The following is a 26662-nucleotide window of genomic DNA, read 5'->3' as shown; positions in this document are numbered from 1 at the left end:
TATATCATTTTACAGATAAAACCGGCAGTTTTCATGATGTATGCTGTTTATGACAGATGGCAGTGCGTTGGTTGGTTTCAAAGATGCCCTTTGTGTGATTTAGTCATACCAGGCAGAAAGCACCAAATTACTGTTTTTCACCGAGGTCTCTGTTTCATCTGTGTTTCATCATTTGGAGCAGGTCTAGATCATCGCTGTTGAAGGTCTTATGTGTTATCAGCTGGTAAAGTGTTTCTGCTACTTCTGCAAAAATAGCTTACAACATAATGCAAAACAAAGCAACAGTTTACTCAATATAGCACAATTTTGCAAATGACACCCTTAAACACTTAATCTGGTGTTATTCTATATGTGTCAACAAATTTGATGAAAACACAAACACCAACTAATGCCTCAGTCTGCCTTGATATATTCAGTTTTTAGCAAATTTTACTCTTAACAGGAGTAAATAGTCTTATTTGTCAGGGATAATCAGCTGCAGATTTATACATTTAGTTAGCTAATGAGCATGGCATATGGCAGGGCAGCGTTTGTGGGATCAACTCAAACTGAACTACTGTGTCTGTGTTAATTATAATGATGGAACATGTCACTAAGTGCAACAGTGCAGTTCACTCATGTGTATTTAATAGTTTTGGGGCATGTAAGTACCAGAGAATCTGCACACTGTTGACCACTTGTACTGACTTTATTCACAATTTCAGTCTTCATACCTTTATCTTAATGTCAGAGTTTTGGCTACACACTTGTAGATAGAAGTACAAGTGCCGGTCCATTTTTATACCTCATCAAATTGTACCAGTTTTAGTATAATTGTGTACCTTGCAAGACATTTGAGGTACCACTCCAGTGACAAGCTATTCTGGACTTTAAGGAGACAAAATATACCAGAATTGTCCATACGACCATTTCGTCTTTACTCTTTATTGACATCAATGAAAGATTGACATGACAGCATTTATAGATAAATAAAAAGTGAATTCACTACAAACTGATGAACTTGTCTTCCATTGCCTGCACCCCAAAGTTAGACTGAAAACTTTGTGGCAACAATCAACCCACACACTCACCTTCTCTTCAAAAAGAAACATATTTTTTAAAAGTGAAAGCTTGTATACAAAACACAGAAAAGGGACAAATTAAAGTCAGCACCTGGATGCTTAGCCCTTACTTTAAAGGGGTTCAATTGCTCTATCATTCTCTGTGGACCATTGTCTTGGCATTATTTGGGTCCAAAATTACCTCTTGATCCAAGGATCATTGCAAATCAATAAAGTAATTCTGAGTGATAATAATGTTTTGTTTAACACTTAACACACGCCCCTGTTTTTTATGCTGTTAGCCTAAACGACATGCCCAAGTTGTGAGCAGCACAGATCCCACATAGTTTGAGACTCAGAGATGTGTCTGGTATCATTGGAAAGGAAACACTCTCAGGATTCTTGTAAAAGTGTCTGTGTGATTCTGTGACTTACTGACAAAGAGTGGCAGAGGTTACAATGATGGGGTTGTTTACTCGCCCATAGGTTTGCCTTTACAATGACATGTGTACAGACATTCAGGGACCTCTCAGCAGGATATAGACACAATGAGGCCAGAGCCACAGGTCTTGGCTTCATGCAGTCCAAATTTGGAGTCAAAAGACCAAAAGATGAATTTTTCAGAATTATTTTTCAACAGGTATGTCCATGCGTTTTCCTCAGGTCCTTTTTGGAGACTCCAAATGGACACTTGGTTACCAAAGCTGTATAACCGCAATCAAACACCTATAACTTCACCTCCCCTTTGCCTACAATCACAATCTTGGTCTCTAATGAAAGCTGACGCCATATTATTATTATTATTATTAATATTATTATTATTATTACTATTACATATAACCATATTTTTTTGTTTGGCCATATCTATCTATCTATCTATCTGTTTATTTTGGTATAAGTCATATGTCAAGTCGAAGAAGAACCAACCGTGTACCAAAATGCCGAGTGCGTAATGATATATGGTTCAACTCTTTTACGCACAGGGCGCACGCCGGTTACGCTTGGAGTTTGTTTATGGACAGCCAAACTTGATCGCTTAGTGTCATACACCGTTGGAAACCTCTGACTATTGGCTAAAAGGTTATCAACTTCATTTCACCGAATATTTCCATAGGCTAGAACAGCAGTCAATCAAAGCCATGTCGTCATTGTTGTCGGTCACATGTCCTCATTGGCTTTGGAGACGTGTACTGCCTAATCCTAAACACCGATTGGCTTGTGTGTGGTGTCGTCAGAAGCAGAAGAGGCTCACGGTCGTAAACATCTAGTCACGTGTACTCTGAGATGGACGCGCAGGTCAGGAAATGACGTAAACGGACCGTATGTGGTTTGTTATTTGTGTTATTACGTTACGTGTTGGACTAAATACATGGACATATTGAGGAAAGTATTTCGGTTTTATGGAAACGGATTTCATATTTCACAAGAATGGATACTTGGCGAGCTGTACAGAAAGTCCTGAGTCATAAGATGATCGTTGTGGATAAAGGGAAGACTTTGAAGGTATGTTGCATTATAGCTTTTCTTACTTAGCTCAGGGGCTAGCCGAGCTAATCGCTAATACTATTACGGCTGTGAGCAACCATATAAGTCGTGAGTGGTCTTGTATGAATCAGGACAATCTAAACTTTCCAACGATGTACGGCATGAATATATATGTTTAAGGGTTGGTGTTTAAAACATCCAGAAGAACTTGTGGCTACCTCTTAACATCCGTCCCGTCCCGTAGACGGAACAGCGTGCGTTAAGTGGTTACTGAATGAAGAGTTGAATCAACACCTATACAAAATGATATTGTATGACATTGTATACAACCATGTATGTATATAATCATGCAGTCTTACATGAATTTACATCTCAATGCAAGTAAGAGGAAATTGAAACACATTTCAGCTCGAGCATTGTAAGTGCTCCTCTGGAGAAACACAAGCTCCCAACAGTATTGGGTACACACACAAACACACAAGAATCTCAGAGGGAGGTCTGGTAACAAAACACAACAATGGAAAACATTCTCCTTTCCTTGGAGAATTGTGATTGGGATACTGATTAGGCTGTCTGAATTCCCTATTAAACTCTCTACAGTACATTACCCACCAAGTCTCTGGACACCATGGCAGCAGATTTTGATGTCTCTCTCAAATCTCTACCGAGGGGCACCAGACGAATTGTTTTTAGTTCAGGATTATAAAGCACGTTGCCAGGTTAGCTATGTATTATAGCCCAATAATTAATGTCAGATGAGATTTAGTGTAATTTTGTAATCTGATCAGGTCCACATAGCATGGCTGCTTTAACAGCTGGTGTCAATCCAACTGTAACTATCCCGTCAAGGGCTGATACTATTATCTTGGCCTGGAACAATGGCTGGCTTTAGCAATGCCTGTGTGCATGAGAGAGAGAGAGAGCAAGTGAGGAACTGGTGGGCTGCTTACATTGCAAACAAAAGCGAGTTTGTCTGGGGATCATTGAGAGGAGAAAGTTATATTTTTACACTAGTATCAATGTCTGAATATAAAACCTTGAGGGGAAAGGTATGTGATTTCATCAACAAGTCTTTCACTATACTCCCTCTCCTCCTCCATGTACAGACAGGTGACAATTTAAAGGAAAAAACAGTAGGGGTCTAAATGCTTGACCCCTGCAGTAAGGGGATCTGGCTGACTATTACTCTGTGGGGGGCATTTTGCTGGTATGTTTGAGTTCTACTTGTCCCTTTAGGAGGAAGGGTCACTGCAAATCAATACAAAGTTGTTCTGAGTGATTACTTTTATCCAATGATGAAACAAGATGACACCTCCCCCATCCAAAGGGCATGAGGGGTCACTGATGTTTGATTGGTATGAAAACGGTGTGAATGGTGAATGAAATACTATGGCCTTTGCAGTCACTATATCTCAACCCAATTGAACACCTATGGGAGGTTTTGGACCAACATGTTAGACAGCACTCTCCACCACCATCATTAAAACACCAAATGAAGGAATATCTTTTGGAGGAATAGTGTTCATCCTTCCAATAGAGTTCAGAGACTCGTAGAATCAATGCCAAGGCACATTGAAGCTGTTCTGGTAGCACGATATGGCCCAACATCTTGAGACACTTTATATTGGTTTTTCCTTTAATTTGTCAGTCGTAGCTATGGGCGTGGGAAACATTAAAAACGTGAGTGGGTTCAATAAAGGTCCAATGCCAGATTCGGACCAGTAAACTTGTGATTATAAGGCATGCGCCCTAACCACTCAGCTACCTGTGAATGCTCTGTGTTGCAGCCTTTTAATAAGTATCTGATAAAACAGAACAGTGAGGCTGCTGTCAGTCAGTGTGGAGACTTTGTAACAAAAACAAAAAAGGCTGCGAGCACAGACGGACAAAATATGAACGTTTAGTTAAATGCCAAGCTTTGATTTTCAATAAGTTAACAATGTCCTGAACATTTTGTTGCTACAGCGTGTGACCCACTTTAACTCAGTTACCTGGCACCTGAGCATCAATGACAATCTGGCATCAGCAGCGCTCGTGTGTGTGTTTGTGTGTGTCTGTGTGTGTGTGTGTGTGTGTGTGTGTGTGTGTGTGTGTTGCGCTATTTGAGATTCTGCCTGGGTGTAAAGTAGCAGTGAAAAACGTGGGATGGAGTTTCATTGATTTGGATATTTTCTGAATAAGCAAGCAGAATGGATTTAATAATTAAGCACTATGTGGATAGACTGACGCACTGATTTTCGACATGGTAAAAGTGTGTATGTATGGGGGGGGGGGGTCTAAACAAATCGTTTTAAAAAGTGGGTTCATTGTCTCTTGATCACCTGCTGCATTCTCTAGATTTAGAATTCTTTCACCGATGGCCATTATTTCTATAGTACTTGTTTGTTTCTGATCCTTTCAACACCTAGCAGGATCACAATTATGCATTTGTAAGGCAAGGCAAGGCAAGGCAAGGCAAGGCAGCTTTATTTATATATCACATTTCATACCCAGGGGCAACTCAATGTGCTTTACATAAAAACAAACATTCAACAGTAAGAATTGCGTGCCATATTCATATACAGTACCAGACAAAACAATAATATATCTACATCATCCCACATTAGTTCACTATAGGGTCCATTTATGCTACACTAACCACGTCCATTCACCTTCTCTTACAAACAGACATGAGTGGTAGCAAAGATTATTTCCCAAAATGTTGAACTATTCCTTTGAATGTAACTCTTAGGATGAAGGAACATATCAGAAATAGACATAAACATGCTCACACCAAAGCAGTGAACTAACTCTTTAATAAATCTCAGTTCATGTAATTCAACTATTAAGAGGTGTGCAGCCATTCTTCAATTACTAAACCAATTCAAGTTCACATGGCAATGGGAGAATTGTAACCTAACATGCATATTTTTTTAATGTGTAAGGAAACTGGAAAAAATCCACATGAATGCAAAGGGAAATATACAAACTATATAGAGAAAAGACCAGCTGGGTGGAGAGTTGAAGACAGGATGTTTCCATGTGTGGCAACCACTGCTGGCCACTGACCCACTCTGCCGCCCTGTTAATGTACCTAATTGGATGTTTCTAATTCGAAATGCAGTCATCTTTGAGCTTGATATAAATTTTAATTTGCTGTTGATTCCTTCTCTATCTGCATGTCTAACTCTGCGGTGGGTACAGCCAAACTACAACTTGCCTCCTCCACTCCATCCATCTCGCTGAGCCCAAAGTGGCCGACCAACTGCGTCAGTAGACTGAGGCTTTATTTAGAGATGGCCATTGTGTCAGACTGTTAGGCCATGTAACCGTTGCTCATGTTGAACTTACTGTAATAACAGGCCGGCAACAATTTGTGGCTACAGCCTCCCATCATTTTCTCATTCCTCACCCATCAAGGCCAACACCAACCCACCCATCAACTCACTTCCCTCCAACCCCCCCCCTGTCTGAAAAACAAAAACAACAGATGGGCTGTGCCAAGGAGACTGTGACGGCTCCTAGCCATTATTACAGCGAGAAGCCGGAGGGGAGGTGCAGTGTTGTGCTGCTTGGATTGCAGATATGTAAAGTAACCTGGTGGCAAGGAGAGTATGGGTTGTTCTCTCTTGCATGTCCTGTTCTTGCTGCTCTCAGCACCTCGTAATGCTTTTATAATTACATTCCAACCCAGCTGAATCATGATTAGTTGATCACAGCATTTTTTTTTCCTGCCAGCCGCTATAAAGTTGTACAGCAAGCATCAGGTAGGCTGACCTTCTGTATTTACAGGGAATTCAATGATATATAAGGCGTCCCACAAAAGAAGTTGTTAGAGCTGCCACTCTCACTTTTACTCTGTTGTAAAATTTGTGAATTCTAAGTGAAGGAATAATTTTTTTTCTTTATGTTCAGATGGGCTGAGGTGCAGAGTATTACAAGGTTAAGGCAGCACTTATTATTGTTTTTCTGTTAATGCATCAATCAGATATCAGACTTCAAACTGATAGTGAAGGTGTTAGCAAACAGTTCATTCATTCTTTGCATATCCAGCATATACAGATCAACATTATTATTCATTTAGGCAAGGCAAGGCAAGGCAGTTTTATTTATATAGTGCATTTCATACACAATGGCAACTCAATGTGCTTTACATAAAACAGTAAAACATGTAATTTGAGAAACATTAAAACATACAATTAACCCCCCCCACACCCCTACCCCTCACACTAATAATAAAAACAAAGTACAGAAAAATAGAAAGAGAGAAATAAAATGCTACAATAGAGCATTAAATATAAGATTGCAGAATAAAATAATGATTTGCTTTAAAATCATTAAAAGGACATAGAGTGCAAATGAAAGATTAAAATGTACAGTAAAGTGCTTTAAAGGAGCTCAATCATAAGCACAGGAGAAGAGAAATGTTTTTAACCTGGATTTAAAAGTGTTCACTGTTGGGGCTGATTTCAGTTCTGCTGGTTGTTTGCTTCACCATGTTTAGTTTGAACTCTGGGCTCAACTATCTGACCTGAGTCAGTAGATCTCAGAGCTCTACTGGGTTTAATTTAGAGGGTTTTTTTGTGTAACTGATAAATGTAAGTCCAATATTCACTCTCTTTAAGCTAGGTTTTGGTCTCTACCTAATCGTAAGGGGAAATCTGACTCTTTAGCTGCTAAATACTCTTCTATATTCATCAGGTAGTTGCTAACTGTGTCTGTTTGCCATTTGGTGTTGAGCAGTAGTCTCGAGTAGGTTTTTAGACAGTGACAGTTGCAGCCGGAAAGCTAAACAATGAGTAGAAACTTATGATAATTATGTGTAGGTTCATTACTACAAGCCAGATCTGTGACATTATTCTCATTTGATACTTTTTTCATGTAAAAAATATTGATTATAACTACTTTCAGCATTCATGTCAATAAGATGATCATGATTATGTCATGGCAAACTATAAAAACAGTTGGCCTGGAAAAACATTGCATACATTTTGTGTTACATCTGCTTTCATCAGGCAATATCTAGATCCTTGAAGGAAATTGAAATTTGTTTTGTGGAATTGGTTTGTTGCTATGAGCTGGTGTGTGATTTTGGTTTGCATGGTGTGCCCACAAGGACAGAGCTCTTGGTAGGAGCTGGCATCACACACAACCTCATTTTATTCTGGCAAACATTGGCTTTAGCTGAAGGCTGAGGGACTCTGGGATGAGAAATGGCATGAAATAACCCAAATAGTAATGACTCTATTGGGGATGATGCCGTTTGCACTACATAGGAGGTCTATCTATTTCATCTTTGGAAAGTCATTTTGTTTGGGAAATAGCAAAGTGTTTTTATCAAAAAAGCTTGTAAAAATGGCAAAAGACTGGAAGAGAACATGAAACAAAGCCTGGTGAAGACAGAAGAGGGATCTCAGAATCAGCTGTTAAAAGACTTTCACTGCCCTCCTGCCATTGACAAACTGAACATAACATTAATTTCTCTTTTTTTCCACCTGGAGAGAAAGTGATAGCACATTAGAAATACTTATCAGAAAGTGAGGAAAGTGCTTGTGAGGCACCGTCATCATTACATATGTGGGAGAAATCTGAGATGACAGGTCTTGAATCTGATTTGCTGCTGTCATCAATTATCTCTGAGGGGGGTTTTCATCCCCTGTCTCTCTATCTCATATGTACACTTCACCTCCTTGCCTTCTCCCTATCCCCTTTCTCCTCGTTTTCCATCTCAACATCTGAGGATTCAGAAAAGAAATCAAAGCAAAGATATAAAGGGGATCTGGAGACTTCTTTCCCCCCCATGAAGACCAATGGTTTCAGTCCTTTGAATCAAACAGCTCTTTTGTGTCTATCCAGGGGGTGAAGTGAGCGAACTGAGCCAGGCCTTAGCTGCTCTTGGAACGTGTCGCTTTTCCTGCTCTCCTCGAGCAGCAGAAACCTTGGTGGTGCCAAGTACGCAGCTTTAACTGCTACCAGATGTACAATTATAACCACTTACAACCACCAAGGCCCTTTTGGTGGGCAAAGAATAGAGGGAGATAAACGTCTTGGCAAAATAATGAACATTCTGCAGAAATATTTATCTGTTTTAGCTTTAAAATGTTTTTTTATATGTTTTTTTATTGTCTCTAAGACGCAGATTGTGTGTTCTGAGCCATATAAACCACTACAGAAGTTAGTATGTTTTATAAGCTAATTATAGCCAAACACAAGCACTGGATAAGAGAGGGTGTATTGATTTTCATCCAGCTCATTATTTAGGCCAAGTGCATGAGCCAGATTCTTCCCTTTGCTCCAAAAGTGAAAAAAAGAAACACATTTTATTTCTCTCTTTTTGAGGCTATAATGTTCATTCAAGTTGACATATAGTTTCCTGAGCGTTGTGAGGAGCCATACAACCTCATCCATCTTGTCAAAAAGATTTTTCCTTTCTCGCTTACTTTTGCTTTCACTGTAAAGATTTCGTCGGAGTTCATGGGAAGTTTTAGAAAGTTGATGGGGGAAAGGAGATAGGGAGAATGAAAAGCATCTGTTTCACATGTTCGGGAAGTCCCCCTTTCCTTCATTTTCTCCATTTCAAGAATGTTTTCCATCAACCCTGTGAGCCTCTGATCATGTCGAGATGGAATGTCAGAGGTGCTGATATATTTACAGTTATGATCATCAGCCTCACCCTGAACGAGCAAAGGCACGGTAATTGCGCCTGTTTGCTTCCCTGTCACCTCATATGTTATTAAATACAACCTGTGAGGTCGACACTGTACCATCCGTTGGTTTTCTATTGCAACGATGGTTAGGGTGTGTCTGTGTTATTGAGCAAAGGAATAAGATACACATAAATCATCCAAAAATCTTTTTGTCGTTGAGTGTTTCAGATACTTTATTCAGATTATTTGGCATTCTGCTGGAGGTTGGAAAATTGAGTCCAGCATGTCTGTATTTCTTATGGTAATCACTGTATTTTCCAGCATTTACACTTGTCCAGAAGTCAGACTGTAGAACAATGTACTGTCTGTAAAAAGATGGAAAATAATCCCTCTGAAAATCCAACTGAGCCATCACCACTGTAATATGTTGTCTATGGAATGAATGTGCTGTCTGTTGGCTACAGAGTGAAATCGGGCAATCACCCGAGCTACAAAAAAAGCAAGGCTATACAAGCACATAAAAAGCTGACTTGGCCAGACTGTGGCACACAGGTGTGTGACTGTGTGTATAAAAGGTGGACAGCATGTTATTGCAGGTGTGTAACCACATGTTGACATATGCTCCCTTCTCTGCTGACAGGGTGCTGGTTCAGTCTCCTCTGACCCTGAAAGCTGGGTGAGCACACTGCAGCCAGTCACTGTAACCTAAGCACTGCAGGATATGACATTATGATTTAACCTCAGTTTTGTGGTCAGGAATGTACTAACTGAAAGGATCTCGGGGGATTGGCGCGTGATCCTAAATCACTACTCCAAGGGGTGCGATAAATATGAATGAAGGCTCAGTCACTCAAGGCCCACAAACAGGAAGAAGACCATTCAAGAAGTTTACAACTGGTTTACAACTTCGGAGCTATCTCCTTAAGAAAGGAAATGCAAAAAATCCTTTATAAGAAGTACTCTTTTTTTGTCTCTTTCTTTCACACTGTTAATTTGCAGCTATGAATAAGGTCAGGGGGTCATCAGATGTATCATAAATTAACAAAGTCACAGTGATGAGCAACGGATGTTTTTGAGAGTACTGATGGAATCGTGGATCATGGAAAGAGTACCAAAAATATTATCAGGAGATGTATAAGTGATGTTAACTTCAAAGTGTACATAAATAAAATAATAAGAAAAAAAGCAAGAGGTTAAAAGTTATTATAAAAGCTTTTTTATAATACGTATAAAGGCTGATGATTTGCTCTTGATTTGAAGACAAAGAGAACAGATGGGAACACTGTTTGCTGTCAGTAGGCTGTGTGCTTGGGTTTTTCAGGTGTATCCTGTAGTAACACTTAAATTAGACTTTATATTAAAACTACACAAGATATGCATTATTCCTCCCACAACTGTGTTATCAACTTGCAGACATTTGTGTGACAAATAGAAAAACAAATGTTTTCTCATATTTGGCATATTTTTAAAAACACATTCAAGTTGAATTACAAGTTACATTATAATTTGTACGACTATACCATAGCACTACATGAATAACATAATGGGAACTTGACTAAAGAAAACACTTTAAACTGCTGCCACCATATATTTACATAACTTATTCTATACAAAAGCACATGTAATCTTGTATTGTCAAACTTAAATTACACAGGATAAAAAGTAACTTACTGTTGAACTAACTCAGAATATAAAACCAGCACATACATTTTTCATTCTTTTTATACCAGAAGTAATAATAATAATAATAATAATAATGATAATAATAATAATAATAATAAACATAATAATAATAATAATAATCATCATCATCATCATCATCATAATAATAACAATAATAATAATGAACTTTCAAAACCAAAGTTACAAGGTGCGTCATACAATGCAATATTAAGATAACATACATAAAACACAATAAAAATGATCAAGCATAAATAGATGAAACATTAAACAGTAAATGAAACAAGAAGGAGCGGCAATTATACAATATTATAAAAATGTCTGTCTGTCTGTCTGTCTGTCTGTCTGTCTGCATAATCTTTAAAAGCTTTTTAAAATGAGGCACTGACTCAGCTGACTCGATACTGGGGGGGGAGTTTGTTCCAGAGAATTGATGCACCGACAGTAAAAGTGTGGTCTTCTTTGGTCTTTAGTCTGGACCTTGGAACCTGTAACAACAACTCATTTTCAGATTTTAGAGATCTCGGTGCGTAATAGAGTGAGAGAAGTTCAGAGATGTACAGTGGAGCTAGACCATGTATGGATTTGAAAGTTATTAGTAAAATTTCTAATTGGATTCTGTAACAATTCTACCTTGTTTTAATTATTTTGATGCAAATCATTATTTCATGCTGCACTCTCATACAGTATGTCATGCTTTATTTAAGTCTAGCTTTTCATTTTTAATTTTCTCTTTCTATTTCTGTGTATTTTGTTTTATTTTTTATTATAATTACGTTTTTAATTGTATGTTTTTAGGCTTCCAATTCTTAATGTTGAATGTTTGTTTTTATGTAAAGCACATTGAGTTGCCCCCTGGGTATGAAATGAGCTATATAAATAAATCTGCCTTGCCTCAAAGTATACAAAAGTATGATTTAATTCATATTGAGGTGTGCAGTAACTCTAATTTTCACAAACAGACACATAAAGCAATGATAGCCAAGCAAAAACTGTTTAATCATACACACAGTAAATACCAAAACTGCATGGGTACAAATATACCTGTATAGTATTTTTACACATAACATCACATTTATCTTTTCTCACTTGGGTACACATTCAAATCAGCCTCCAGCTATTTGTGACTTCTTTACAACAGTCACGCCATTCAGTTCACGGTAGCAAGGGGCATGATTGGTCCCTTCCACCATCACTGGTTGCACTGTGGGAAATGAACTGGAATGAAAACATTTAGGCAACTAATCAGTGTGTTATCAAAACTGAGTCTGTATTTGTAAAAAATCTTTAGAAAAAAAGTTGTAGTACTGAGCTTATTAAAAAACTATTAATTTGTGTGTTCATTTTAAATATCAAAAGAGAACCCGCAAGCTAGTCTGAGTAATGTTACGAATTAAAATATGAGGGGTAACGTGAATGAATATAAATTACCCCTTTAAGAAGGGATTTTTCCTCTGTCTGGAATTGTGGGTTTTTTTTAAGGGATTATGTTTTATATGTCACAGATACAACCTTAACATTGCTGTTTGGTCTTCTTTTATATGTTGCTGTAGACACAATATTTATTTCAATACATCACTGAAAATCTGTGGTAAAATATGGTATGAGCTGGCTTTGCAAATCCAAACTTCACAGGGTTAACAAAAGGGCCCGTTGACCATCTGTCTCTGGGCAAATCTGGTCTGTCTGCAGACTTTTTATCAGCCCGAGTTTCCACAAACTTTCTTTTTTTCTGAGTCCAATCTGGAGGGCAATAATCCTACCAAGTGACACTCTGTCTTACCAGGAGCAAGTACGTGCCACCGAAGTATTCTCACTTAGATATGTTTAATGTTTCTGGTGCCATCTTCCAGTATTGTTATGACTTACAATATGGGTGATGCATTAGAAGGGATTTATTCTAAAACTATTTATCCACTTTAAGTTAAAGTCATATTAAGGATTTTTGTATGAGCCCTCCTTACTAAAATGGATTTATATGTAAACTCTTCAAAGGGCTGCCAACTTTTGAGTTCAATTTAGGAGGGGGTGGCAGTGTTTTAGTAACAAAAGGAGATTTGTTATTTTCCTCTAAGCCATTATTGAATGTAACTTAAAGCCAGTTCACAGTCTCGCTAGGATGACCATATTTTCAAATCTCCAAACTGGGACCTTAAAGATTATCACACGGTCATGCACGTACACGTTTACGCTTATGCACGCATCATTGACATTTTAATTAGGATGGAGGACAATGTATTTGTCAGTGTGTACGAGCTCAGGCTGCTGGCTGACTGTGACACATTCTCAGCTTTATTTATTTATTTATTTTCATTTAAATAAAACAAGGTACAAATCTCATTGTGGCCTATAAATAACGTCTACAAGAATGTCGATGTGTTAGTGTTTTACTCATATATTTTGGAACTTGCTACATCCAGCTTGAAACTGAGAAAATCCTGCAAAGCAAAGCAGCCAAACATGGTTATGTTAGAATGAGAAGTTCTACAAGTATTATTAACATCAAGTTATATTAAGCCAACAGGATCATTAGTCGAACACCTTTTCTAGGTGTAAAACATGTCCGCTGCAAAGATTAGAAACTCAGACGAAGATGCCATTTTTAACCAACCAACATGGAGGTAACATTTAGCTTAATTAGCTAGCTAGTGTCAGCTGTCTCTTCAGTTGTCAAATTGACAGTTGTTTGCTGGAAATGAGAACACAGCTTATGCTTACCTCTGTCTGAAATCAAAGATGCCTTTTTTTTTAATTACAAAGAATTTCCAGTGGTAAATCACCAAACTGTATTATATGCTGTGGAAGATGGAGAGGTTGACAGGTGTAGCAACAGTAACTAATGGAGATGGGGCTCAGAAAGTGGTCAATTTATCTCAAACCAATATAAAAATCTACGAGGCGCAGAAAGCTCTCAGATCATCCTAACAAGGAGCCATTCTTCATTTAGATAACTGGATGCTAAAATGAGACAAAGTGTGACAAAGTCAAATTGAACAGATCGGTTAAAACTTGAATAATGAATGACATCAGTCTGGCAAATGTGAATGTTGTCATAATAAATTTATATTATCTGCACCATGAATCCTTCAATCAATGCCTGCTGCATCAAGTAATGACCTGTAGAAGTTTTACTGCTTAAAGCATAAATAACTAGGTAAAGGAACATTTTCCATCTTTTTAATGCATCAGTAAATTAGTCACATTACTAAAAATGTTGATGATTAATTTTGGCAAGATACCATATGCTTGTAAAAGTGAGAAAGAGTGTGTTAGTTTTCACTTTTTGGTTTCAAAAAGACAACAACGTGTTCATTTGCTGCTGAAGATGACAGAAAAGTTTAAGATTGAAAAGCTGTTTACTTGTTGATGGAATATATCTGTGAAATGCACATTTTTACACACATTTCACTATCTTCTGTTACAAGAGTAGCATATAGTCATAGTAGAGGCAGTATTATAACAACCCAGAACATTTTCTGGTGACAACCCCTTCATCCACTTTTTATTCTCTCTGGAAATAAAGCTTATCTGATTTCTCTCTGCTTATAATACTGTCACTTTCTAGCAGGAATTGAATTCCCATTGATTCTGTACCTCCTGTGACATGCTGGTGGTAATATGAATTTCAGGCAATCTATGTGCTGAGATATGAGGCAGGAACGATCCAATGAGCCACTTTCTCATTTGGAATTCATAGGAAACACTAACTCACATCGTCAGCACCCTCCTAATCCCTCTTGGGTTTTGGCATGTCAATATAAAAAATATTAGATTTAATGCTATACTTCCCACTTGCTGTGGGATTAAATTGTCAGTGTCTTTTTTGGAAGATTGCTTGGGCAAATGACATAACATTCAGCAATATTTAGCGTGACTGATGACTGTGCTGTTGTGACCAATAAACGGTGTTGACATTTAGGATTTAGGCATATAATACAACAGATAAGGAGATTCTATACAGATAGGACAGAAAAATTGGAGCATAGCATTTTGAATTCCGTCCACATGTTCAGCCTCCACCTGCTTTTCAGCCAGGAAAGGATGTTATTTCAGTGACACCTTTCTCAAAATCCCGTGGTCTTGCAGTTTGCTCTGCGGTACGTCATGTCAGCTTCTGACAGCGTGTGTGGCTTTTCATAATAAGAAAGAGCACATTCATGCGCCGCTCTACAGGTACGCCATCAAGAGTGTCAGTTTACGAGAACATGTTTTATAGAACTGGAAGGGGGACAATATAAACCGTTGCAGGGCTGGACTGGAAATAAACAGCGCCACATACCACCATGACAAACACACTTACTGTACCTAAATTATAGTATACTTAGGCTGGTCTGCTTTCTTTCTCGCCGTCAGTTTTCCTCTCTCTTTCTTCTCTCTCAGCTGTGTAGACAGTAAGTGGGATGTTTTTCTTCTAGCCCTGGAGTTACCCTGGCAACTCAGAAGAAAGAAACGTGCTAGGAGTCTGAGCAAACTGGGGCGTAGGCCGAGTCATGTCTTTTACAAGCTGCAGGGTCCATCTCTGAGCCAGCCTGCCAGTCAGCCAGCCACATGTCAGGAGACATGGGCACCGGCCAATACTTCTTTCCAGTAAGGGCTTTCAAACAGAGACCTGCCACTGCTCAGGTTCTCAGACAGACTGTCAGTGGGTGAAGCTACAGAGAAAGTAATCTGAAGCATCAAATCTCAGGAGGACTCAACTGGCTACTGAGACTATGACAAATCATACGCCCCCATGGCTCTCTGGTTTAACAAGGCTGATTGTATTTGACGTCCATTTAAACCCAGTGAGAGTCATTCAGAAACAGATAAAGATGGCATCAGTCATAGCTTTCCCACCAGAAACAGCATTTAAAGGAAGTTTTGCCTACTATGCACATCTGTTGCTCAGGTTTTCCATAAGCTAAATTTACAGTCTCTGCGGATAAGCCTCATTATTCTCTGTTTTTATTGTTGTCAACAGATCCCAAGTAAACAATGTGTTAGATTGTTCCACAGTGGTTTTCCCTATCCTGTCTTTGACATTCATCCCAAAGGAGAATGATTCTTGCCTAAGACAAAAATCTTGTTTTTAAAAAATATGAAGTTTAATCTGTTATTTAGATTTTAATTCCTGTGTCCACTGCTGTTTCCCTCAGTCAAAATCAGCTGATCAATCAAAGCTTTGTAAACGGGATTATGGGGAGGTCATCCTCCTACATAGCTACAGATAGCTTTATAGCTGTGTGGGTGGCAGCTGCATTAGCTGATGTAAGTGAATTTAGAGAAATAACAATTCCTATATGTTTTGATCATTGTGAAAAACTACTGCAGCCTTATCGCTTTCAACTGGAAATGATGCTGGCAGGACACATACACCAGTTGCTAGTGACTGGTTACGACAAAACAAACAACAAAATAGAGCATGCATGTACACAATGTCAATGGAATGAATTAAGTAAAACAAACTAGCCATTCGGTCTGATATTATCAGGCTGTGGTGGATTAACACATAATTTGTGTAATCATAATGATGGAGCACGTCACCCCGTGGTGTAGGAAACCAGGGAAAGAATGATATAACAAAGGTTCCCTGCCAGACTCTGTTCACTGTTCACATTTCACTTAATGCTTAGGGGCAGTGAACAGCTAGAGCAGTTGTGCCTTGGTAGGAGGGTAAAACTGCGGATTCAGTATGCTCCACTGTTCATTTTTTAAAATAGTTGGCAATGTTTTAATAACATGCCTTGGTGCATTGGCTTCATAATTATAGTTGCGTGTGCCAGATTAGCAAGTTTACTTTTGTGGAACTACAGCAAGTTAGGGAAATTTTTGTTTGTCCTTAAGTGAGCGTTTCTCCTCAGGCTTGATGCCATTTCACTGGGGTACTTATAATGTTGCCTGGAAGGATGCACTGTCTTAAAATGTCAGGTATCAAAGTAATAAATGTCCCAGATTACAAAAGATTGTCACACGATTGGCTGCACTCTTGCTTGACAAGATGGGCAGTGATACTTACCTGTGGCTATTTTTAGGTACATATATGATGAATCCTTCATTACAGAGGTGGCTATATGCCATGTAGCTGCATATAAGCACCACTAAACCTCTGATGACATCCTTCCACTGCAATGATGAGGCTCGTTTATGTGTGTTTAAAGTCTCGGTCCACTCAAAAATGCGTTCATGTTCTTTCAGTTGAAGGTTTGAGCTTTACTGTGTGAATGATGCATGTGCAGAGTTTGACACTGGAAGGCTTTTTTGAACATTCATCTGCTGAAAGTGGAAAGTTTCTCTATGCTCGCCTTAAATCTCAGTTTAACACATGTACCTACGAGCATGACTTAGTGACATCACAACTAGTTTGAAAGCCAATCATGGTCCAGTATGCATCTTAGACAAGTGGGATGTGAAGCATTCAGTGAACACACTGAAAATGGACTTTATAGTGAAGATGAGATCTCTTGTATCCAGCAGTTAGACATTTGAAGTGAATAGTTTTACATATTCAGAGTCTGGATTTTTCAATGAGTTTTAAGGATCTTAAAACTGATGGAGAGACATAGAGCCAGACTGGGACATAACAGGATATCATTACCCTTATCCTTCAAGTTCAATTTTCTCCATCACAGAGCCTTTAGTATGAAAGCAATTTAATCAGCTTGCTGTTTAATGAGAAGACCTGCAGTTAGATCACTTTTTGGGCATTTGGTGCTTTTGAAAAACAGCATTTCAGACGCCTATCACTGAGTTCAGTTCTTTATCATAGGGAGTTAAATTCTTCTGCACAGTGGGATGATATGATGGCATGTTTTTTGGCGCTCAACAACTGAGTCGACCAAGGAGCTGAAAAGTCAATGAATTCTTTAATCACGACATTGAACATTAAACACAGATTTTCTTTCAGGTTCATTTCTGCATGAATAACAGCTGCTCAGCATGAATTCTCCACCAGCTTTAATTTATAATTCCTTGATCCTTCTCTGTCCTAGAAATAAACTTTCTGTCCTGATTGGCTGCCTTTCTTTAGCACTCCCTAACGACGCATATTCACCATGGCGATAGCTGATGAGGGTGTTCTCCACCTGTCGCACTCGTTAATGATAATTGCATCGCTTTTTCTTTCGTCTTTTTTAAATCAGCCACTGAGGCTTTCTTTTCTCTGTGATCCTAATTCCATTTCACCCCACTCAGAGCTATTTAAGAAGACGTTTGAGGCCAACGTTTCTTTCTAGTATGTCACTTAACGTCTGCGCTACACCCCCACCCCAACCTCCACTGCCTTGCCACTCTATCCAAATGGGACGCCAGTACTCATGCATTTTTAACAAGACCAGAGGGATATGCTTGTTGGAAGTTCTTCCTCTAAGTGTGTGTGTGTATATGTGTGTGTGTACATACTGCGTATTCATGTGCATGTGTATGTCAGTGCATATGAGTGCTACTTGTTAGTAAAGGAGAAACATTGATGAAAGAGGCCAAAGAGTGGCATCGACTCAACTGAATGCAGGCTATTTTGGACACTCTCAAGGTTCTCTTTGGATGGTAATGTTACCTTGCTGCTCACTTTGTGTGTGAAAAGTTTGTTGAATTTGTAATGGCTAAGTCATGACGCTCAGCATATTTGCGCAACCACAACATCCTGTGTGTCAGATCATCCTGACCATACCACTATGAATAAATGTACCAAAAAAAAGTGTGAATTCTTGTAAGGTCATGCTGCCTTATCTCCTGAATAGTTATGGAAGAAATGACTATCTACGGAAATGGAGAGAAAGGGATAAGCTTTTAGAGAAGAAAACCTGTCCCATCTCAAAGAGAACAGACTCACATAAATGTCCTAAATAAACAAAAAAGGATGCTTTTATACTATTTTCAATGTCATATTCACCCACACAAGCTCATGGGAGATGGGCTGCATCTTGGGAACTTTTGAAAGAAACTGCTTTCTCAGTTATTTGTTCAAATTTCAAAGCTCCCAGTGGGCTATATGGTTAAATAGAATATTGACGTGGAAATCGGTATCAGTGGAAGTGAATTACTAAACTTTGTGCTTCTGCAACATGCAACTATTTGGCAATGATAAAAGCAGACACTTATTATTCTTGAACTATTTTATGTTATATAAAGCACAATTAAACTAGCATACTATTATATTCTTCATACTGCATTTATCGGACTGAAAACAAATTAGCCTTTGGAAAAAATGATCTTCAATTGTCAAGCACAATTTGTTCTTCAAGATATGTTTTCTAAGCATTTTTAACATTAAGTTAGCAAAAGTATATATATGTCTTTCTTCTTGGTCCTGTATTTGGATATTTGAGCTTCACTGTGCAGAATGAATATGCAGAGTTTGACAGTTGGAGGCTGTTTTGACAATCATTTGTTTCTGAGTTGGAGCCCAGCATGATCACAACACTTTTATTTGTTTTGTTTTGTATTGGAAAATGTTTGGAGGGGATCTTTTTTTATATATATTATTTTTTGCCTTTTTGCCTTTAATGAACAGTTGGTGGCAGGGAGGCTGACAGTAAACAACACATTCATTGACTGTATGTAAATGTGGATGACATATGTCCACTTCCTACCGCTATGCAAAAGTGAAGCCAAACTATCTCTTTTTACGAGAGCTGCCATCTTGCTTGTGTGGCATCATTTGGAGCCAGAGTCTGTGCAGTGGAGTTGGACTGATAGAAGATTGACAGCTGTCAATCATGACTTCAGACCCTCTTTTTATATCACAAAATAACTAATTAAAAACAAACTTATCACAAAAATGAGTGCTTGGACAAATCAGTGTGATAAAAACTACCTAAAATGACAGAAACCATCTTATGGAGACATTAATTTGATGTGATCTTTGATTTTTTAGTTTGGCTAAGTCGCTAACATGGAGGGAGTGGGATTTATGACTTATACTGCAGCCAGCCACCAGGGGTTGATCAAGATGTTTTGGCTTCACTTTTGGAGAGGTGACATGACATATACAGTCAATGGACACATTTTATGGGCTTATTGATATTATGGGCTATGGAATATGATGAGCTTTGATATTATATTCTAACCCTTTAAATCTTTTTTTCCTATGTCTGAGCTTCAGTGCCATTGAAATCACAATAGGGAGGTTGTGTGCGACTATTTTTTATAAATTTCCATAACAGAAAATATGACACTCATGTCTACTTTTCTACTTTACTTTTGCAGTGATTTTCTAGGTGTGTAGAGATGTGAGTAGACAGGATTTCTGCTCTAAGCTCATTTTTATTTCTTCTTACTATCACCTCTGACACCTTTTTTCATGAACAACAGTGCAATTTCATGAATCCCTATGAGGAGATCTGAAAGTGTGTGCCATTATCCCTATTTGTATGATGTTAATGCTATAAAGAAATATAAAAGAGGCACAATTCTTTGAGAGAGAACAGTGACGCATTGAAATGAAACATTAGTATGCTAACCACTGCATATGAAATTGTACTGTGTTATAACCTAGCACACATACTGTATTTCTGTTACAAGTGATTTCACTAATGGAATAGAGTAAACTTTAACTTTTTACTGTGATTAAAGCTGGTGGTCCACTGGGTTCATTGGGACCACATCCATTAGATCAAAGCCACTTATCCTGGCAAACAATTCATTAGATAGCCGAAAGCAATCAGACTGTGTATCTGTAATTAACAGTCATCTCTTCGATTGCCTCCACACCATTAAATACCACACCAGTATCTGAGCCTTGTATCCCCATTATGCACCGCTTAATTAAAATTCAAATTAAGCTCCATCTAATTACACATCAACTGACGTGGAACTGGACAAAGCATTGTGTGTGTGTGTGTGCATGCATGGGTATCCGTGTTTGTCTGTATGAGTGGGTGCACATGTGGGCTGTATTAAATGAAGGTGAGTCATAGAACTAATGGTTCGAGTGGTGAGTTGCGAGGTTTTATGAAAATTAAATCGCAATGAAGGATAATTAATAAAACTGTTAATGTCAGTCAAACTTTAAAGGGTGAAATTAATCCTTATGCCAAGTCTGACAGTGGTTGGCATTGACATATCAAGTGCCTGCAATTCTGGGGAAGCAGTCCATCTACTGTAATATGTCTTGAGGGAAATTGCCTTAAACATGTCTAATAAGTCAGTCAAACGCTGTGGAGTGCACCCTTGAGCAGAATGCTACATATTGGAGGTAATTTTACAAATGCCTTAAGCCTTATGTGACACTAGATTGTCTTATAAATGCCTACTAATGTTATTAGCAGTATAAAAAGATAGACATCGACAAAGTTTCAGCAGGCACATAGAATTTTAGTTAAAGGTCTTGTAAAACTGAAGAAAACATCTCTTGTGAGTGTGGAAGATGTGATGTGAAATTGCATTTGACATATAGCGAGATAGAAAAGATACGCACATCTACAGATGTAGTGATACACTGCAAACTGGAATTTAAAACATGCAATCTTTCTGCTGCTTATTTATATGGAAATGATTCAAGTCAAGGCTTTTGGAAGCTAATCAAACCTTCCACAGACAGTTTAACTGATGTCATAGCTGCCAAATTGACCTCATCGTTGTTTACTTTTGCCAAATGTTACTTTTAGGGAATAAATGTAAGAATAAAAGTGACAACTAGCTGAGAGGGGAGGAGAGGAGAAGAGAGGAGAAGAGAAGAGAATAAGGACAAATGTTTTTGAATAAAACATAGGGAAATGTTTAAGGAGGACATGGGAGTTCATTTCGAGGTTAAAATTGATTTGGTGATGGACAAGTGGAACCCTCCGCTCACCCCACAGCCAAACGTCACCACCTTTTGCTTCAATCAGACATGACAGGTTAAACATCCACTCCTGGAAAAATAAGTGATGAAAGGAAAGAAGCAGAAAAAGTTAAATGATTTAAAAAAAAAAAAAAAAAAAAAAGAATAAGAAAAGAAATCTCTTGGCCCAAGACACAAGACGGTTTGTCCACTGGTAAGAACACGAGTGAGTGACTTTTTCCAGACTGACAATTTGCTTACAGATAACTGATGAAACAAAAGAGGAGAGAGAATCAAGGAAGCACCCGCTTTGCTCCATGGGTAGTCATATGTGTGCTGATCGCTCGGCAGATTTCTTATTGTCAGAACTCGTCTCGGTTGGATGACCTCCAGCTCACACAGGCCCGTGGGCTGCAGCGCTCCGCTGTATCTGCGTAGGCTTGGTTTCCTCTTTCTCATGGAAACAACAGGGTTCTAGTCTACCATGGGAATTTCCTTGGACTGCAAACATCTCCTATTTAACCTACACTGAGAGCAAGATAGATTTGGTTTTCTGAGAAAATCTAACCGTTTCATAGGTATTCATGGTTTTATTCTCTCGGCTATGCCTGCTTAGCCTGTCTGTCTTGTTATTGTTCTGGAGATTTTGCCAGCGTGTATACAGTCCATTATCGTTTCAGGCTTTAAGATCCACTCTGTCACTCTGTCAAATGTGTTTGCCTGATTTTCACTTTTCATTCAGCTGCTGTCTGAAGCCAAGGGAGGAAAATGTTCATTGTTGTATTTCAAATCTTCATATATTAAATCCTGATTTGTCTCTCATCTTGAAATGGAAATTATTCATCCAAGTGTTATAGCAGGATGGGGTCCTGTCACCTCAGCATGCATCATAACATGCCAAAAAGAAGCTTAAACCTTTGATGTACTGTATAAAAGGCAGACAACAAAAAGATCCACTTCAGGGACCTTAACAAACTCAGAAATGTGCCCAAGCAATCTTTTGACAAAGAAAATAACTGACAAGGCTGCAACAAGGAACGAGGAACAACTCTTCAGATTTGCCTGAGGCAAAGCTTATACTAGGTAGCGCTACATACTGGACAACTGCATATCCACCTGCTGATGTTTTCAGGGAACCACACTGAACGGAATTTAAACTGTTATGCAAGGTATTGAATTTAATTCAAGTAAGGTCAAATAAAGTCAGAAAAAACATACCTCCGCTGTCCTTTGAAATGACTATAATTGTAACCAACTCAACAGAACAGACTACAAAACTGCATTGCAACCCTACAGTGAACCACATCAAAAGATACGCTCACAATTTTTAAAAGTTTTTTTTCGCTATAATTATTCCTATTCACATTGACCCTTAGAATCTTCAAACGTGCTTGCAATATAAATAATGGTGGAGAAAAATCACAGTTCTAATTTTGTACAAAAACGTTTGTTTGAGTTTATCTGCTGAAAATGTGATGCTTGCGCAAAATATTCTATATCTTACACAGTTACTCTTTTTAGTAAAACATTCCCTCATTCCATCTATGTACATTTTTCTACTTACATCTGTGTATTCATTATTATTACCATTTTATTTTATAGTAGATTTTACCTTTTTACATATTTACTTCCTTTTTCCTAACTGCATGTTTCTCAATAAAGAAATTTCACTGCTGGGATCAATGAAGTTTTTCTGTTGCTGATTTTGACAACCGTGTTTCCCTGTTCAGCTGCAGTCAAGGCATTGTAATGAAAATAGGCACTTAATTTTGCACTTAAAAGAACATAAGGAGGGCTGTGGATTTCGTCAACCATCACTTACATTAAAAGTGCATTATGAAAAGATGTCTTAATTATCGGCATGACCAGGGAGCCCATCCTCTCAAGATGATTTTGCCTTATTAAGAGGATGTGGATTGGGTTGATGGCTTGATAGTTGGATTGCGGGTTTCGCTGGATGGATAGATGCGGAGACCACCATTTGCTTCCTGCTTTGAACTGTCAATGTCATGTCATGTTTCCAACAAGAGTAAAGCTGTGATGTTTACTCTTGGCCTGTGTTACTTTTCAGAAATAGAAACCACTGATCATTTGAACCCAAACCATGATCTTTCTCTAATCTTAACCAAGTGGATTTTGTGTCTAAACTTAACCAGACCTTAACCACAATGTTGTCACACCGTAAGACATCATTATTTTTTAATAGTGATCTATAACGGTTTTGGAAAGCAGCATATTTGGTTCCAATGGGTCATCTTGGAGTGCATAACTATGGTCATTATGACATTAACATAACTATAGGTCATTTTTGTCAGGTGAATTTTAGTTGTTGAATTTTGAGAACAAGTTGTAACAGGAGGAATAATTACAGAAAGAAACGTATATGTCAGTGTTCATTTGGGCACCTGACTGTTGTTTTAAGAAATACTTTAAGACACCGAGGCTTTATTGGGATACAATTTAGCACCACAGCTTTTGAAATTGGAGGCTAAACTATTTCTCAGTTACCTTGAAAAATCCCAACATCTCTGCTATTCACCAAACCTGTGAACCGGAGGTGTTTGATCTCCGCCAGTCAACAACTCAGGATAGCAGGAGTCCTGTGCCAGTGTCTGTCTCTGATGGTGGGGAAACCTCAAGCCTCTCTCATGTGGCTGTCTGCCTCTCCGCCCCGCCTGTCTGTTTTGAAAAACCCACCAGACACAAGATGGAGTGAGGCACAAGAGGCGCACAGTGCAGCCTGCCTCAAAGCCCATGCTTGGTACAGGCACCCTATCAAAGTTATGGGAACGCCATGCTCCAAGCTAAGTCAACTTGGCTGCATCTGAGCTCAAATATTTGAGCAGTGCTCGGCGGCCCGGGTGCTACTGGCACAGCATCACAGGATCCCACGTCCAAAACAAAAATTTCGGGGCAGAGTAGAGGGGTGGAGAAGTGGGAGGAGAGGGGTATGAATGCTGGGAATGTGCACAACACATATTTATACACACATCTTTTCAGTCCCTCCTCCTTATTCGAACACTTATCAGGCGGACTTCATAAAGCATAAGGCTGAGAGAGAAATTCTACTCTCTGCTAAAGTTGATGCTTAGTTTTTATTGAAAAGTCAGTTTTGATATTTGTGACAAAGGATGCTTGAGTTACTTTTCATCAGTTTCTGTAACATTAAAACCATCAATCATGATATACCATACTGCCCTGCAAAAGCTAACCACAGCAAATAGCATTATTATCTGACATTTATTTTACCAACACCTTTTATAATTAACAGCTGACCTAACAACAAAACACAGCTAAAAACCAAGTAAACAGTTTCCCAATGAGTTTATGATCTCAATTGCTAGTTTTGAATCCTCTTCAATACATCATCGTTTCGTAAATTATGGCCCCATTTAGAATAAGATAGATGATAAAGCAGGATATGCTTTTGGGTGAGGCTACGCTATGATTGACAAGTCAATACCACAGCAACAATCTTGATTAAGTAATGTTTACATGGCATAAGCACAGGTTCACAGAGTATAGGCATATTGTCACAGTGTGAAAAGACTCTCTATGCAGTCAAATGTTCAGTTTTTCCAGTAAGTACATTCTGTTTGAATGGTTTTAATTTGCATCAGCATTATCACAGTTAATTATACACTGTTAATGCACTGTGGTTACCAAGCTAGCAGCTAGCCCTTGGGTCAATTCCACACTCTTGTCCAAATTTGGTCACTTCTGGCTCAAAATCAAAGAGGGCGACGGTCAAATTGCCAAACTCTTCAAAATTGCACTCCACAAACCAATGGGTGACATCATGCTGACTAAGTCTTTTTTTTTTTTTTTTTTTTTTTTACAGGCTATGGCTAAAACTAATTTAAAATGGACTTGTTAAAATACCAATGTGTCAGATTTAGTGGCATCTGGCATCGAGATTACAGATTGCAACTAACTGAAAATCATACTAAGTTATAGAAAGGCAAGCAAGACTTTCTTTATTGCCACTTGTCACAAACTGGCCTAGAGTCAGTGACAAAAAGTTAATCACACATAAGTTTCTTAAAATGTAATTTATTGTCAACTTAAGCTAAAATAAAATAGTTATGTTATTCAGGAAGGTCAGTAATAAATGCAGTGTATGGATGTGTGGGAAGAGAAGAGAGAGTTTAGAAATTAAGCTGCTATAGAGGCCCAATTTATCCAGATGTAAGCAGTTTCCTGATGTCCTCTGCATTTTTTCCTATTGGCTCCTGAGCTACGAGGCCAACCAACCATACAAGGAGCGGCCAGAAAGGGAGGAACGTCACTCCCTCAGTGAGGGCTTCTAGACAAATAAAATATATATATAGATATACATAATACATATATTTGAAATGGCACAGTTTCAATAGTTGCTCTGTCATTACTCCAAGCTCCAGCAACAATGAGGAATATATATATACAATATTTATGTCTCATACTGAAATATATGTATGGTGAAGTAGGTTCACGTTAACTTTCAATTCCCTATTCAGATATCACGTTTCAGGTTTAGTATTTATTAAACCTATAACAGAGGAGGCCGAAGCCTACATACAGCAGAGTTCCAAGGGTGTAACATCAGACTATTGTGTTCCTTTTCATCAAAAATAGTAAAATAGCCTGTTTTATTCACAGTCACATTGCTGGAGGGTGGGTATAGATTTATTCTCTCACCCGTTGTCTCACACTAACAGCTAAAATAAAATGCAACTCTCCTCCAAGCATCATCACAGCTCTTTATTCCCCCACCTTCCGCCCTTCAGAACATCAAACACACAAAAAAAGTGTTTTATATGCAGATTTTTCTCGCTATTATTTTGCATCTGAGCGTGATGTATATTTGTCCTCCAAAAATGAATGCAAATTCAAACCCCTCTGACAGGCAGCGTATATAGTGTGACACGAAGATTAAACAGCAGACTTTCCATATGTTGTTAACATCCAGAGCTTACTGCTCTAGATGCATGTATTGTCAGTGTTTGATATGGATGTTGATCATGTTTTTATGGTGAATACTGTAGTGCCATCTAGTGGGTAAGAAGTATAACACACTGGGCAAAACCTCATCATACACACAGCTATACATACTC

Source organism: Scomber japonicus, chromosome 15 (genome assembly GCF_027409825.1).
Source record: "Scomber japonicus isolate fScoJap1 chromosome 15, fScoJap1.pri, whole genome shotgun sequence".
Taxonomy (NCBI): Eukaryota; Metazoa; Chordata; class Actinopteri; order Scombriformes; family Scombridae; genus Scomber; species Scomber japonicus.
Note: the sequence above shows the minus strand (reverse complement) of the source record.